Raw genomic sequence first — 15,000 nt, 5'->3', positions numbered from 1 at the left:
AGGCTTGCTAAAAATGCGGCACTCAGCCAAATCATCCTCCTTATCGTTGTCCAGCCAAAGATGCTACGTGCAACTTATGCAAGAAGAAAGGGCACTACTGTACTGTCATTCCAGAGGATATTTTCCATCAACGCCGTTTAGGCAGACTTCATGGCACGTCCAAAAAGTTATAGGCGGCCGATCAAACAGGGTTTCGAGTGGTCGGCACCATTCGTAAAGATATCTCACTGAGTGACAATTGCGTGACCGAAGATATCTTCGTCGTCAAAGGTTTAAAAGAGCCTCTCCTTAGACGATCAGCCATTGAAAAGTTAAATTTAATAGCCAGGATAAACGGTATCTAAGGCCAGTGTGTTGAAGAGCAAATCAAAGCAAAAGTACCCGCAACTTTTCCATGGACTCGGAGTACTGGACGGAGAATATGAAATCAAGTTGAAGACAAACGCCAAAACGTTCACCATAACTACTCCCAGACGCATCCCTTTGCCTATGAAGACCAAAGTGAAAGCGGAACTTGAAGAAGAAGAAGATTGACTCCCTTCTTGGAGAGAGATTCCACCGTCTATTCACGAAGCTACAATCGTGGTCAAAAGTTGTTGGGAAGGTTGTGGGCATCAGGTCACTTCACACCTAATTCGATTTTTCTAAGTATTGACTGAAGTATTTGGGAAATACCATGCTCTTGTGGCCCCCCTCCCCCATATTCAATGTTGGAGTTCTTCAGGTAAGAAAGGTCACCATTTTTTCCCCTGGAAAATCCAACATTGAAAAGGGGGAGGGGGGTATCTGTAAAATGAAGTTACCTTCCCAACACTTTTGTCCATGATTGTCTGAAAACAACTGTAAACAGTTTTTGGCGTATAACACAAAATTTACGGAAGATATGCAGTTGTTATTCTGCATAATTACGGTTCCATGGATTATCTTTATTGTCGTTGTTTTTGGGCACCATTCTCAGAACATGGAATTTGCTAAAGCCACCTATGTGCTCAGTCCGAGGAATGGTTTTCCGTGACACAATATTGCGTTACAACAGTATCTTAGGACCGGTACAACAATGCGCATTGAAGGTCCTTTCTCCGTAAAATTGCCGTTCTTTTTATGAAGTTCACCACTTAAAAACGTATTGCAGCCTCAATTTGGTATCTAGAGGTACAATTTCTGCAAAATACAAAATATTTAGAAGACAAGTGACCTGTTAGTGGTCGACGTATTGTTCTTTGTGTTACTCCCACAATGGTAATATAGCAAAGGTTTTTTTTTTTTTTTTTTTGCCTAATTCAAACCTCACCAAGACATGTAAACCATGTGTTTGGAACTAAAAATTTGTTGTTGTACTATTTTTCTTTCCCGGTTTATTAAGTAAATGCATTTTTAGATGGCCTTCAGGTGATGTAGCGAGAGTGAATAATGAACACTTGCATGCGTATGATTTCCCGATAATTAACACTTTAAAGTTACATATGTAAGGCTTTAAATTCTTGGCGTTTCGTGAATATGAAGTTCCTTAGAGTTTGGCATCACAGGAAGCAAGGTATAAAACGTTAATAATCAAAACGAACAAGAAATGTTGCATTTGTGTGTCATGCCGCGTAAAAAGTTACATCTTGTTAATTCATCTTCTTGCCGTACGTTAATAAATGACTACAAAACGGTGTTTCACACAGTACTCCACACAGTACTCCACAAGTATGTGGGAATTTTCGAGGCCAATGCGGTACGTTTCGATACAACTTGAATGGTTATGGATAGAATTTAATACTGCAAAGTAACTGATTGTAAATTTGTCCCTTGAAATAAAGAAATTCCTTCATTTTGAACAGTACTCTCTTCTATTGCGGGAACTTAAAAGATGAATTGAGTAATAAGTTGTCATTTATATTCGTTCGATGGAGTACTGTGGAAATAGTGTTTAAAGCCAGACTTTACAGTCTGCAATTCTATGAAAAACAAAGTTTGGATTACAATGGTCATTACTAAGCGCTTAGTTGAACCCAAAGACAAACAAAATAGCGACATTTTCCTCGGAATGTATGGAGTACTGTTGAGGAGAACTGTGTAGCATTGACTGTATGACTGTAACCTGATCCTCGAGGCTACACACAGGGTTCAATAGTATATGAAGAGCCACTTACGACCTATCCTAGCAAAATCTATCTCGTATTTATAGCAAATATTGCATATCTAACAACAGCAAATAGATATATGGTACAGCTCACCGGGAATTATTCTTATTCATTTCGTAAACATTCCACGTTAACATTTGCGAGATTATCAAAAAGAAAATATGAAGAAGTTATTTGAGTTGATTTCAGCAAAAACTTGAACAAAACGTATCCAAATGCCAATATTTTGCCACTTCTTCGAGTTTCTGTTAAAAGAATGAAACCACGTGTATAAAATCGCCTGTATTGCGCTTGGACCTTTTTCAGACAATCGTGGTCAAAAGTTGTTGGGAAGGTTGTGGGCATCAGGTCACTTCACACCTAATTCGATTTTTCTAAGTATTGACTGAAGTATTTGGGAAATACCATGCTCTTGTGGCCCCCCTCCCCCATATTCAATGTTGGAGTTCTTCAGGTAAGAAAGGTCACCATTTTTTCCCCTGGAAAATCCAACATTGAAAAGGGGGAGGGGGGTATCTGTAAAATGAAGTTACCTTCCCAACACTTTTGTCCATGATTGTCTGAAAACAACTGTAAACAGTTTTTGGCGTATAACACAAAATTTACGGAAGATATGCAGTTGTTATTCTGCATAATTACGGTTCCATGGATTATCTTTATTGTCGTTGTTTTTGGGCACCATTCTCAGAACATGGAATTTGCTAAAGCCACCTATGTGCTCAGTCCGAGGAATGGTTTTCCGTGACACAATATTGCGTTACAACAGTATCTTAGGACCGGTACAACAATGCGCATTGAAGGTCCTTTCTCCGTAAAATTGCCGTTCTTTTTTATGAAGTTCACCACTTAAAAACGTATTGCAGCCTCAATTTGGTATCTAGAGGTACAATTCCTGCAAAATACAAAATATTTAGAGGACAAGTGACCTGTTAGTGGTCGACGTATTGTTCTTTGTGTTACTCCCACAATGGTAATATAGCAAAGGTTTTTTTTTTTTTTTTTTGCCTAATTCAAACCTCACCAAGACATGTAAACCATGTGTTTGGAACTAAAAATTTGTTGTTGTACTATTTTTCTTTCCCGGTTTATTAAGTAAATGCATTTTTAGATGGCCTTCAGGTGATGTAGCGAGAGTGAATAATGAACACTTGCATGCGTATGATTTCCCGATAATTAACACTTTAAAGTTACATATGTAAGGCTTTAAATTCTTGGCGTTTCGTGAATATGAAGTTCCTTAGAGTTTGGCATCACAGGAAGCAAGGTATAAAACGTTAATAATCAAAACGAACAAGAAATGTTGCATTTGTGTGTCATGCCGCGTAAAAAGTTACATCTTGTTAATTCATCTTCTTGCCGTACGTTAATAAATGACTACAAAACGGTGTTTCACACAGTACTCCACACAGTACTCCACAAGTATGTGGGAATTTTCGAGGCCAATGCGGTACGTTTCGATACAACTTGAATGGTTATGGATAGAATTTAATACTGCAAAGTAACTGATTGTAAATTTGTCCCTTGAAATAAAGAAATTCCTTCATTTTGAACAGTACTCTCTTCTATTGCGGGAACTTAAAAGATTAATTGAGTAATAAGTTGTCATTTATATTCGTTCGATGGAGTACTGTGGAAATAGTGTTTAAAGCCAAACTTTACAGTCTGCAATTCTATGAAAAACAAAGTTTGGATTACAATGGTCATTACTAAGCGCTTAGTTGAACCCAAAGACAAACAAAATAGCGACATTTTCCTCGGAATGTATGGAGTACTGTTGAGGAGAACTGTGTAGCATTGACTGTATGACTGTAACCTGATCCTCGAGGCTACACACAGGGTTCAATAATATATGAAGAGCCACTTACGACCTATCCTAGCAAAATCTATCTCGTATTTATAGCAAATATTGCATATCTAACAACAGCAAATAGATATATGGTACAGCTCACCGGGAATTATTCTTATTCATTTCGTAAACATTCCACGTTAACATTTGCGAGATTATCAAAAAGAAAATATGAAGAAGTTATTTGAGCTTGATTTCAGCAAAAACTTGAACAAAACGTATCGAAATGCCAATATTTTGCCACTTCTTCGAGTTTCTGTTAAAAGAATGAAACCACGTGTATAAAATCGCATGTATTGCGCTTGGACCTTTTTCAGACAATCGTGGTCAAAAGTTGTTGGGAAGGTTGTGGGCATCAGGTCACTTCACACCTAATTCGATTTTTCTAAGTATTGACTGAAGTATTTGGGAAATACCATGCTCTTGTGGCCCCCCTCCCCCATATTCAATGTTGGAGTTCTTCAGGTAAGAAAGGTCACCATTTTTTCCCCTGGAAAATCCAACATTGAAAAGGGGGAGGGGGGTATCTGTAAAATGAAGTTACCTTCCCAACACTTTTGTCCATGATTGTCTGAAAACAACTGTAAACAGTTTTTGGCGTATAACACAAAATTTACGGAAGATATGCAGTTGTTATTCTGCATAATTACGGTTCCATGGATTATCTTTATTGTCGTTGTTTTTGGGCACCATTCTCAGAACATGGAATTTGCTAAAGCCACCTATGTGCTCAGTCCGAGGAATGGTTTTCCGTGACACAATATTGCGTTACAACAGTATCTTAGGACCGGTACAACAATGCGCATTGAAGGTCCTTTCTCCGTAAAATTGCCGTTCTTTTTTATGAAGTTCACCACTTAAAAACGTATTGCAGCCTCAATTTGGTATCTAGAGGTACAATTCCTGCAAAATACAAAATATTTAGAAGACAAGTGACCTGTTAGTGGTCGACGTATTGTTCTTTGTGTTACTCCCACAATGGTAATATAGCAAAGGTTTTTTTTTTTTTTTTGCCTAATTCAAACCTCACCAAGACATGTAAACCATGTGTTTGGAACTAAAAATTTGTTGTTGTACTATTTTTCTTTCCCGGTTTATTAAGTAAATGCATTTTTAGATGGCCTTCAGGTGATGTAGCGAGAGTGAATAATGAACACTTGCATGCGTATGATTTCCCGATAATTAACACTTTAAAGTTACATATGTAAGGCTTTAAATTCTTGGCGTTTCGTGAATATGAAGTTCCTTAGAGTTTGGCATCACAGGAAGCAAGGTATAAAACGTTAATAATCAAAACGAACAAGAAATGTTGCATTTGTGTGTCATGCCGCGTAAAAAGTTACATCTTGTTAATTCATCTTCTTGCCGTACGTTAATAAATGACTACAAAACGGTGTTTCACACAGTACTCCACACAGTACTCCACAAGTATGTGGGAATTTTCGAGGCCAATGCGGTACGTTTCGATACAACTTGAATGGTTATGGATAGAATTTAATACTGCAAAGTAACTGATTGTAAATTTGTCCCTTGAAATAAAGAAATTCCTTCATTTTGAACAGTACTCTCTTCTATTGCGGGAACTTAAAAGATTAATTGAGTAATAAGTTGTCATTTATATTCGTTCGATGGAGTACTGTGGAAATAGTGTTTAAAGCCAAACTTTACAGTCTGCAATTCTATGAAAAACAAAGTTTGGATTACAATGGTCATTACTAAGCGCTTAGTTGAACCCAAAGACAAACAAAATAGCGACATTTTCCTCGGAATGTATGGAGTACTGTTGAGGAGAACTGTGTAGCATTGACTGTATGACTGTAACCTGATCCTCGAGGCTACACACAGGGTTCAATAGTATATGAAGAGCCACTTACGACCTATCCTAGCAAAATCTATCTCGTATTTATAGCAAATATTGCATATCTAACAACAGCAAATAGATATATGGTACAGCTCACCGGGAATTATTCTTATTCATTTCGTAAACATTCCACGTTAACATTTGCGAGATTATCAAAAAGAAAATATGAAGAAGTTATTTGAGCTTGATTTCAGCAAAAACTTGAACAAAACGTATCGAAATGCCAATATTTTGCCACTTCTTCGAGTTTCTGTTAAAAGAATGAAACCACGTGTATAAAATCGCATGTATTGCGCTTGGACCTTTTTCAGACAATCGTGGTCAAAAGTTGTTGGGAAGGTTGTGGGCATCAGGTCACTTCACACCTAATTCGATTTTTCTAAGTATTGACTGAAGTATTTGGGAAATACCATGCTCTTGTGGCCCCCCTCCCCCATATTCAATGTTGGAGTTCTTCAGGTAAGAAAGGTCACCATTTTTTCCCCTGGAAAATCCAACATTGAAAAGGGGGAGGGGGGTATCTGTAAAATGAAGTTACCTTCCCAACACTTTTGTCCATGATTGTCTGAAAACAACTGTAAACAGTTTTTGGCGTATAACACAAAATTTACGGAAGATATGCAGTTGTTATTCTGCATAATTACGGTTCCATGGATTATCTTTATTGTCGTTGTTTTTGGGCACCATTCTCAGAACATGGAATTTGCTAAAGCCACCTATGTGCTCAGTCCGAGGAATGGTTTTCCGTGACACAATATTGCGTTACAACAGTATCTTAGGACCGGTACAACAATGCGCATTGAAGGTCCTTTCTCCGTAAAATTGCCGTTCTTTTTTATGAAGTTCACCACTTAAAAACGTATTGCAGCCTCAATTTGGTATCTAGAGGTACAATTCCTGCAAAATACAAAATATTTAGAAGACAAGTGACCTGTTAGTGGTCGACGTATTGTTCTTTGTGTTACTCCCACAATGGTAATATAGCAAAGGTTTTTTTTTTTTTTTTTTGCCTAATTCAAACCTCACCAAGACATGTAAACCATGTGTTTGGAACTAAAAATTTGTTGTTGTACTATTTTTCTTTCCCGGTTTATTAAGTAAATGCATTTTTAGATGGCCTTCAGGTGATGTAGCGAGAGTGAATAATGAACACTTGCATGCGTATGATTTCCCGATAATTAACACTTTAAAGTTACATATGTAAGGCTTTAAATTCTTGGCGTTTCGTGAATATGAAGTTCCTTAGAGTTTGGCATCACAGGAAGCAAGGTATAAAACGTTAATAATCAAAACGAACAAGAAATGTTGCATTTGTGTGTCATGCCGCGTAAAAAGTTACATCTTGTTAATTCATCTTCTTGCCGTACGTTAATAAATGACTACAAAACGGTGTTTCACACAGTACTCCACACAGTACTCCACAAGTATGTGGGAATTTTCGAGGCCAATGCGGTACGTTTCGATACAACTTGAATGGTTATGGATAGAATTTAATACTGCAAAGTAACTGATTGTAAATTTGTCCCTTGAAATAAAGAAATTCCTTCATTTTGAACAGTAGTCTCTTCTATTGCGGGAACTTAAAAGATGAATTGAGTAATAAGTTGTCATTTATATTCGTTCGATGGAGTACTGTGGAAATAGTGTTTAAAGCCAAACTTTACAGTCTGCAATTCTATGAAAAACAAAGTTTGGATTACAATGGTCATTACTAAGCGCTTAGTTGAACCCAAAGACAAACAAAATAGCGACATTTTCCTCGGAATGTATGGAGTACTGTTGAGGAGAACTGTGTAGCATTGACTGTATGACTGTAACCTGATCCTCGAGGCTACACACAGGGTTCAATAGTATATGAAGAGCCACTTACGACCTATCCTAGCAAAATCTATCTCGTATTTATAGCAAATATTGCATATCTAACAACAGCAAATAGATATATGGTACAGCTCACCGGGAATTATTCTTATTCATTTCGTAAACATTCCACGTTAACATTTGCGAGATTATCAAAAAGAAAATATGAAGAAGTTATTTGAGCTTGATTTCAGCAAAAACTTGAACAAAACGTATCGAAATGCCAATATTTTGCCACTTCTTCGAGTTTCTGTTAAAAGAATGAAACCACGTGTATAAAATCGCATGTATTGCGCTTGGACCTTTTTCAGACAATCGTGGTCAAAAGTTGTTGGGAAGGTTGTGGGCATCAGGTCACTTCACACCTAATTCGATTTTTCTAAGTATTGACTGAAGTATTTGGGAAATACCATGCTCTTGTGGCCCCCCTCCCCCATATTCAATGTTGGAGTTCTTCAGGTAAGAAAGGTCACCATTTTTTCCCCTGGAAAATCCAACATTGAAAAGGGGGAGGGGGGTATCTGTAAAATGAAGTTACCTTCCCAACACTTTTGTCCATGATTGTCTGAAAACAACTGTAAACAGTTTTTGGCGTATAACACAAAATTTACGGAAGATATGCAGTTGTTATTCTGCATAATTACGGTTCCATGGATTATCTTTATTGTCGTTGTTTTTGGGCACCATTCTCAGAACATGGAATTTGCTAAAGCCACCTATGTGCTCAGTCCGAGGAATGGTTTTCCGTGACACAATATTGCGTTACAACAGTATCTTAGGACCGGTACAACAATGCGCATTGAAGGTCCTTTCTCCGTAAAATTGCCGTTCTTTTTTATGAAGTTCACCACTTAAAAACGTATTGCAGCCTCAATTTGGTATCTAGAGGTACAATTCCTGCAAAATACAAAATATTTAGAAGACAAGTGACCTGTTAGTGGTCGACGTATTGTTCTTTGTGTTACTCCCACAATGGTAATATAGCAAAGGTTTTTTTTTTTTTTTTTTGCCTAATTCAAACCTCACCAAGACATGTAAACCATGTGTTTGGAACTAAAAATTTGTTGTTGTACTATTTTTCTTTCCCGGTTTATTAAGTAAATGCATTTTTAGATGGCCTTCAGGTGATGTAGCGAGAGTGAATAATGAACACTTGCATGCGTATGATTTCCCGATAATTAACACTTTAAAGTTACATATGTAAGGCCTTAAATTCTTGGCGTTTCGTGAATATGAAGTTCCTTAGAGTTTGGCATCACAAGAAGCAAGGTATAAAACGTTAATAATCAAAACGAACAAGAAATGTTGCATTTGTGTGTCATGCCGCGTAAAAAGTTACATCTTGTTAATTCATCTTCTTGCCGTACGTTAATAAATGACTACAAAACGGTGTTTCACACAGTACTCCACACAGTACTCCACAAGTATGTGGGAATTTTCGAGGCCAATGCGGTACGTTTCGATACAACTTGAATGGTTATGGATAGAATTTAATACTGCAAAGTAACTGATTGTAAATTTGTCCCTTGAAATAAAGAAATTCCTTCATTTTGAACAGTACTCTCTTCTATTGCGGGAACTTAAAAGATTAATTGAGTAATAAGTTGTCATTTATATTCGTTCGATGGAGTACTGTGGAAATAGTGTTTAAAGCCAAACTTTACAGTCTGCAATTCTATGAAAAACAAAGTTTGGATTACAATGGTCATTACTAAGCGCTTAGTTGAACCCAAAGACAAACAAAATAGCGACATTTTCCTCGGAATGTATGGAGTACTGTTGAGGAGAACTGTGTAGCATTGACTGTATGACTGTAACCTGATCCTCGAGGCTACACACAGGGTTCAATAATATATGAAGAGCCACTTACGACCTATCCTAGCAAAATCTATCTCGTATTTATAGCAAATATTGCATATCTAACAACAGCAAATAGATATATGGTACAGCTCACCGGGAATTATTCTTATTCATTTCGTAAACATTCCACGTTAACATTTGCGAGATTATCAAAAAGAAAATATGAAGAAGTTATTTGAGCTTGATTTCAGCAAAAACTTGAACAAAACGTATCCAAATGCCAATATTTTGCCACTTCTTCGAGTTTCTGTTAAAAGAATGAAACCACGTGTATAAAATCGCCTGTATTGCGCTTGGACCTTTTTCAGACAATCGTGGTCAAAAGTTGTTGGGAAGGTTGTGGGCATCAGGTCACTTCACACCTAATTCGATTTTTCTAAGTATTGACTGAAGTATTTGGGAAATACCATGCTCTTGTGGCCCCCCTCCCCCATATTCAATGTTGGAGTTCTTCAGGTAAGAAAGGTCACCATTTTTTCCCCTGGAAAATCCAACATTGAAAAGGGGGAGGGGGGTATCTGTAAAATGAAGTTACCTTCCCAACACTTTTGTCCATGATTGTCTGAAAACAACTGTAAACAGTTTTTGGCGTATAACACAAAATTTACGGAAGATATGCAGTTGTTATTCTGCATAATTACGGTTCCATGGATTATCTTTATTGTCGTTGTTTTTGGGCACCATTCTCAGAACATGGAATTTGCTAAAGCCACCTATGTGCTCAGTCCGAGGAATGGTTTTCCGTGACACAATATTGCGTTACAACAGTATCTTAGGACCGGTACAACAATGCGCATTGAAGGTCCTTTCTCCGTAAAATTGCCGTTCTTTTTTATGAAGTTCACCACTTAAAAACGTATTGCAGCCTCAATTTGGTATCTAGAGGTACAATTCCTGCAAAATACAAAATATTTAGAAGACAAGTGACCTGTTAGTGGTCGACGTATTGTTCTTTGTGTTACTCCCACAATGGTAATATAGCAAAGGTTTTTTTTTTTTTTTTTTGCCTAATTCAAACCTCACCAAGACATGTAAACCATGTGTTTGGAACTAAAAATTTGTTGTTGTACTATTTTTCTTTCCCGGTTTATTAAGTAAATGCATTTTTAGATGGCCTTCAGGTGATGTAGCGAGAGTGAATAATGAACACTTGCATGCGTATGATTTCCCGATAATTAACACTTTAAAGTTACATATGTAAGGCTTTAAATTCTTGGCGTTTCGTGAATATGAAGTTCCTTAGAGTTTGGCATCACAGGAAGCAAGGTATAAAACGTTAATAATCAAAACGAACAAGAAATGTTGCATTTGTGTGTCATGCCGCGTAAAAAGTTACATCTTGTTAATTCATCTTCTTGCCGTACGTTAATAAATGACTACAAAACGGTGTTTCACACAGTACTCCACACAGTACTCCACAAGTATGTGGGAATTTTCGAGGCCAATGCGGTACGTAACGATACAACTTGAATGGTTATGGATAGAATTTAATACTGCAAAGTAACTGATTGTAAATTTGTCCCTTGAAATAAAGAAATTCCTTCATTTTGAACAGTAGTCTCTTCTATTGCGGGAACTTAAAAGATGAATTGAGTAATAAGTTGTCATTTATATTCGTTCGATGGAGTACTGTGGAAATAGTGTTTAAAGCCAAACTTTACAGTCTGCAATTCTATGAAAAACAAAGTTTGGATTACAATGGTCATTACTAAGCGCTTAGTTGAACCCAAAGACAAACAAAATAGCGACATTTTCCTCGGAATGTATGGAGTACTGTTGAGGAGAACTGTGTAGCATTGACTGTATGACTGTAACCTGATCCTCGAGGCTACACACAGGGTTCAATAATATATGAAGAGCCACTTACGACCTATCCTAGCAAAATCTATCTCGTATTTATAGCAAATATTGCATATCTAACAACAGCAAATAGATATATGGTACAGCTCACCGGGAATTATTCTTATTCATTTCGTAAACATTCCACGTTAACATTTGCGAGATTATCAAAAAGAAAATATGAAGAAGTTATTTGAGCTTGATTTCAGCAAAAACTTGAACAAAACGTATCGAAATGCCAATATTTTGCCACTTCTTCGAGTTTCTGTTAAAAGAATGAAACCACGTGTATAAAATCGCATGTATTGCGCTTGGACCTTTTTCAGACAATCGTGGTCAAAAGTTGTTGGGAAGGTTGTGGGCATCAGGTCACTTCACACCTAATTCGATTTTTCTAAGTATTGACTGAAGTATTTGGGAAATACCATGCTCTTGTGGCCCCCCTCCCCCATATTCAATGTTGGAGTTCTTCAGGTAAGAAAGGTCACCATTTTTTCCCCTGGAAAATCCAACATTGAAAAGGGGGAGGGGGGTATCTGTAAAATGAAGTTACCTTCCCAACACTTTTGTCCATGATTGTCTGAAAACAACTGTAAACAGTTTTTGGCGTATAACACAAAATTTACGGAAGATATGCAGTTGTTATTCTGCATAATTACGGTTCCATGGATTATCTTTATTGTCGTTGTTTTTGGGCACCATTCTCAGAACATGGAATTTGCTAAAGCCACCTATGTGCTCAGTCCGAGGAATGGTTTTCCGTGACACAATATTGCGTTACAACAGTATCTTAGGACCGGTACAACAATGCGCATTGAAGGTCCTTTCTCCGTAAAATTGCCGTTCTTTTTTATGAAGTTCACCACTTAAAAACGTATTGCAGCCTCAATTTGGTATCTAGAGGTACAATTCCTGCAAAATACAAAATATTTAGAAGACAAGTGACCTGTTAGTGGTCGACGTATTGTTCTTTGTGTTACTCCCACAATGGTAATATAGCAAAGGTTTTTTTTTTTTTTTTTTTGCCTAATTCAAACCTCACCAAGACATGTAAACCATGTGTTTGGAACTAAAAATTTGTTGTTGTACTATTTTTCTTTCCCGGTTTATTAAGTAAATGCATTTTTAGATGGCCTTCAGGTGATGTAGCGAGAGTGAATAATGAACACTTGCATGCGTATGATTTCCCGATAATTAACACTTTAAAGTTACATATGTAAGGCTTTAAATTCTTGGCGTTTCGTGAATATGAAGTTCCTTAGAGTTTGGCATCACAGGAAGCAAGGTATAAAACGTTAATAATCAAAACGAACAAGAAATGTTGCATTTGTGTGTCATGCCGCGTAAAAAGTTACATCTTGTTAATTCATCTTCTTGCCGTACGTTAATAAATGACTACAAAACGGTGTTTCACACAGTACTCCACACAGTACTCCACAAGTATGTGGGAATTTTCGAGGCCAATGCGGTACGTTTCGATACAACTTGAATGGTTATGGATAGAATTTAATACTGCAAAGTAACTGATTGTAAATTTGTCCCTTGAAATAAAGAAATTCCTTCATTTTGAACAGTAGTCTCTTCTATTGCGGGAACTTAAAAGATGAATTGAGTAATAAGTTGTCATTTATATTCGTTCGATGGAGTACTGTGGAAATAGTGTTTAAAGCCAAACTTTACAGTCTGCAATTCTATGAAAAACAAAGTTTGGATTACAATGGTCATTACTAAGCGCTTAGTTGAACCCAAAGACAAACAAAATAGCGACATTTTCCTCGGAATGTATGGAGTACTGTTGAGGAGAACTGTGTAGCATTGACTGTATGACTGTAACCTGATCCTCGAGGCTACACACAGGGTTCAATAATATATGAAGAGCCACTTACGACCTATCCTAGCAAAATCTATCTCGTATTTATAGCAAATATTGCATATCTAACAACAGCAAATAGATATATGGTACAGCTCACCGGGAATTATTCTTATTCATTTCGTAAACATTCCACGTTAACATTTGCGAGATTATCAAAAAGAAAATATGAAGAAGTTATTTGAGTTGATTTCAGCAAAAACTTGAACAAAACGTATCCAAATGCCAATATTTTGCCACTTCTTCGAGTTTCTGTTAAAAGAATGAAACCACGTGTATAAAATCGCCTGTATTGCGCTTGGACCTTTTTCAGACAATCGTGGTCAAAAGTTGTTGGGAAGGTTGTGGGCATCAGGTCACTTCACACCTAATTCGATTTTTCTAAGTATTGACTGAAGTATTTGGGAAATACCATGCTCTTGTGGCCCCCCTCCCCCATATTCAATGTTGGAGTTCTTCAGGTAAGAAACGTCACCATTTTTTCCCCTGGAAAATCCAACATTGAAAAGGGGGGGGGGTATCTGTAAAATGAAGTTACCTTCCCAACACTTTTGTCCATGATTGTAGATGCAAATTCAGGCTTCTGGCACGAAACACTGGCAGGAAATGCTGACTGAATTAGAGGGCCTGGAAGGTGTAATTTTCGTCATGGACGATATCCTGGTACATGGAAAGACCCGAGAACAGCATGATGAACGACTTGAAGCAGTGCTACGAAGACTAACAAGGAAAGAATTACCTTAAATCCCTAAAAGTGCGAATTTTCAAGAAGACATCTAAAGTTCGCGGGCCACACGCTAAACGCCCAGAGGATTGGTCCAGACACCGACAAGACAGCAGCCATTGAAAAGATGGAAAGCCCACAGAATGTTTCCGAGCGAAGATTTCTCGGAATGATAAATCATCAACAGAAGTTTATCAAAAATCTCTCGGATAAAACAAGTCCTCTTCGAGATCTCCTGTCCAGAAAAAATGAATGGCACTGGGCCCCCGGCCCAAGAGGACGCCTTTCGATGTCTGAAGAACGAAATGAGCCAAGCACCAGTTCTTGCTCATGATCACCACTGTCCAGAAAAGGATACCATAGTCTCTGCCAACGCCTCACCATAGGGATTAGCAGCGGTGCTGTTACAAGTTCAAGACGACGGCTCCACAAAGGCTACTGTTTATAAGTAAGTAAGTATTAAGTAAGTAAGTAAGAATCTTTATTTGACTTCGAATCACAGATAGCAACCAATTATGCTAATATATTCGAAGAAATAAAATAATATATAAAATAAACTAAATAGACTAAGAATTAATGTACATAATAAATAAATGCATATTCACATGTGTGTAATAATGTACAATAAATAAGATATAAAGTTAAGCTAAATTACAGAAAGGACAACAATCACGATCAAATTTAATTTGATTAACAGCTAAGTTTAAATGCATTGGTCGTAGGAACGGTTCTAAGTGAGTTAGGTAACGAGTTCCAGAGTTTAGAAGCAAAATAACGGAAAGAATGTAGGCCATAGGTTGTGGTATTAACCCTGGGGACATTGAGAAGATGTTGGCCTCGTAGGTTATAAGTGGTATCTTTGACGTTGAGTAAATTCTTAATATATATAGGGGTGTTACCATTAAGTGCTCGATAAGTGAGAGTCAACATATCATGTATCCTGCGGTCTCGTAAACAAGGCTGGTTAATGTAGTCTAATAATTCGTCATAAGTGCTATCAAGGTCATTGAAGACAAA

General features: G+C 37.3%; 1 protein-coding gene across 6 annotated transcripts in view; it reads left to right on the top strand.

The window, feature by feature from the left end:
- The window catches only part of LOC138018363 (histamine H2 receptor-like), a 28,145-nt gene that overhangs the window by 2,157 nt on the left and 10,988 nt on the right, over positions 1 to 15,000 (top strand). For 2 of the 6 annotated variants that reach the window (XM_068864973.1, XM_068864972.1), the window contains exon 1: positions 13,816 to 14,431. The exons of 3 other annotated variants lie outside the window; for them this stretch is intronic. The gene's annotated coding sequence lies outside the window, so the exon portion shown is untranslated. Of the gene's footprint in view, positions 1 to 13,815; positions 14,436 to 15,000 lie in introns of those variants that run through there. One more of the 6 variants, XM_068864974.1, reaches the window with a different exon arrangement.

Source organism: Montipora capricornis, chromosome 10, assembly GCF_036669925.1.
Source record: "Montipora capricornis isolate CH-2021 chromosome 10, ASM3666992v2, whole genome shotgun sequence".
Lineage (NCBI taxonomy): Eukaryota > Metazoa > Cnidaria > Anthozoa > Scleractinia > Acroporidae > Montipora > Montipora capricornis.
The sequence above is the reverse complement of the archived record's forward strand: the minus strand, read 5'-3'. Positions and strand labels throughout refer to the sequence as shown.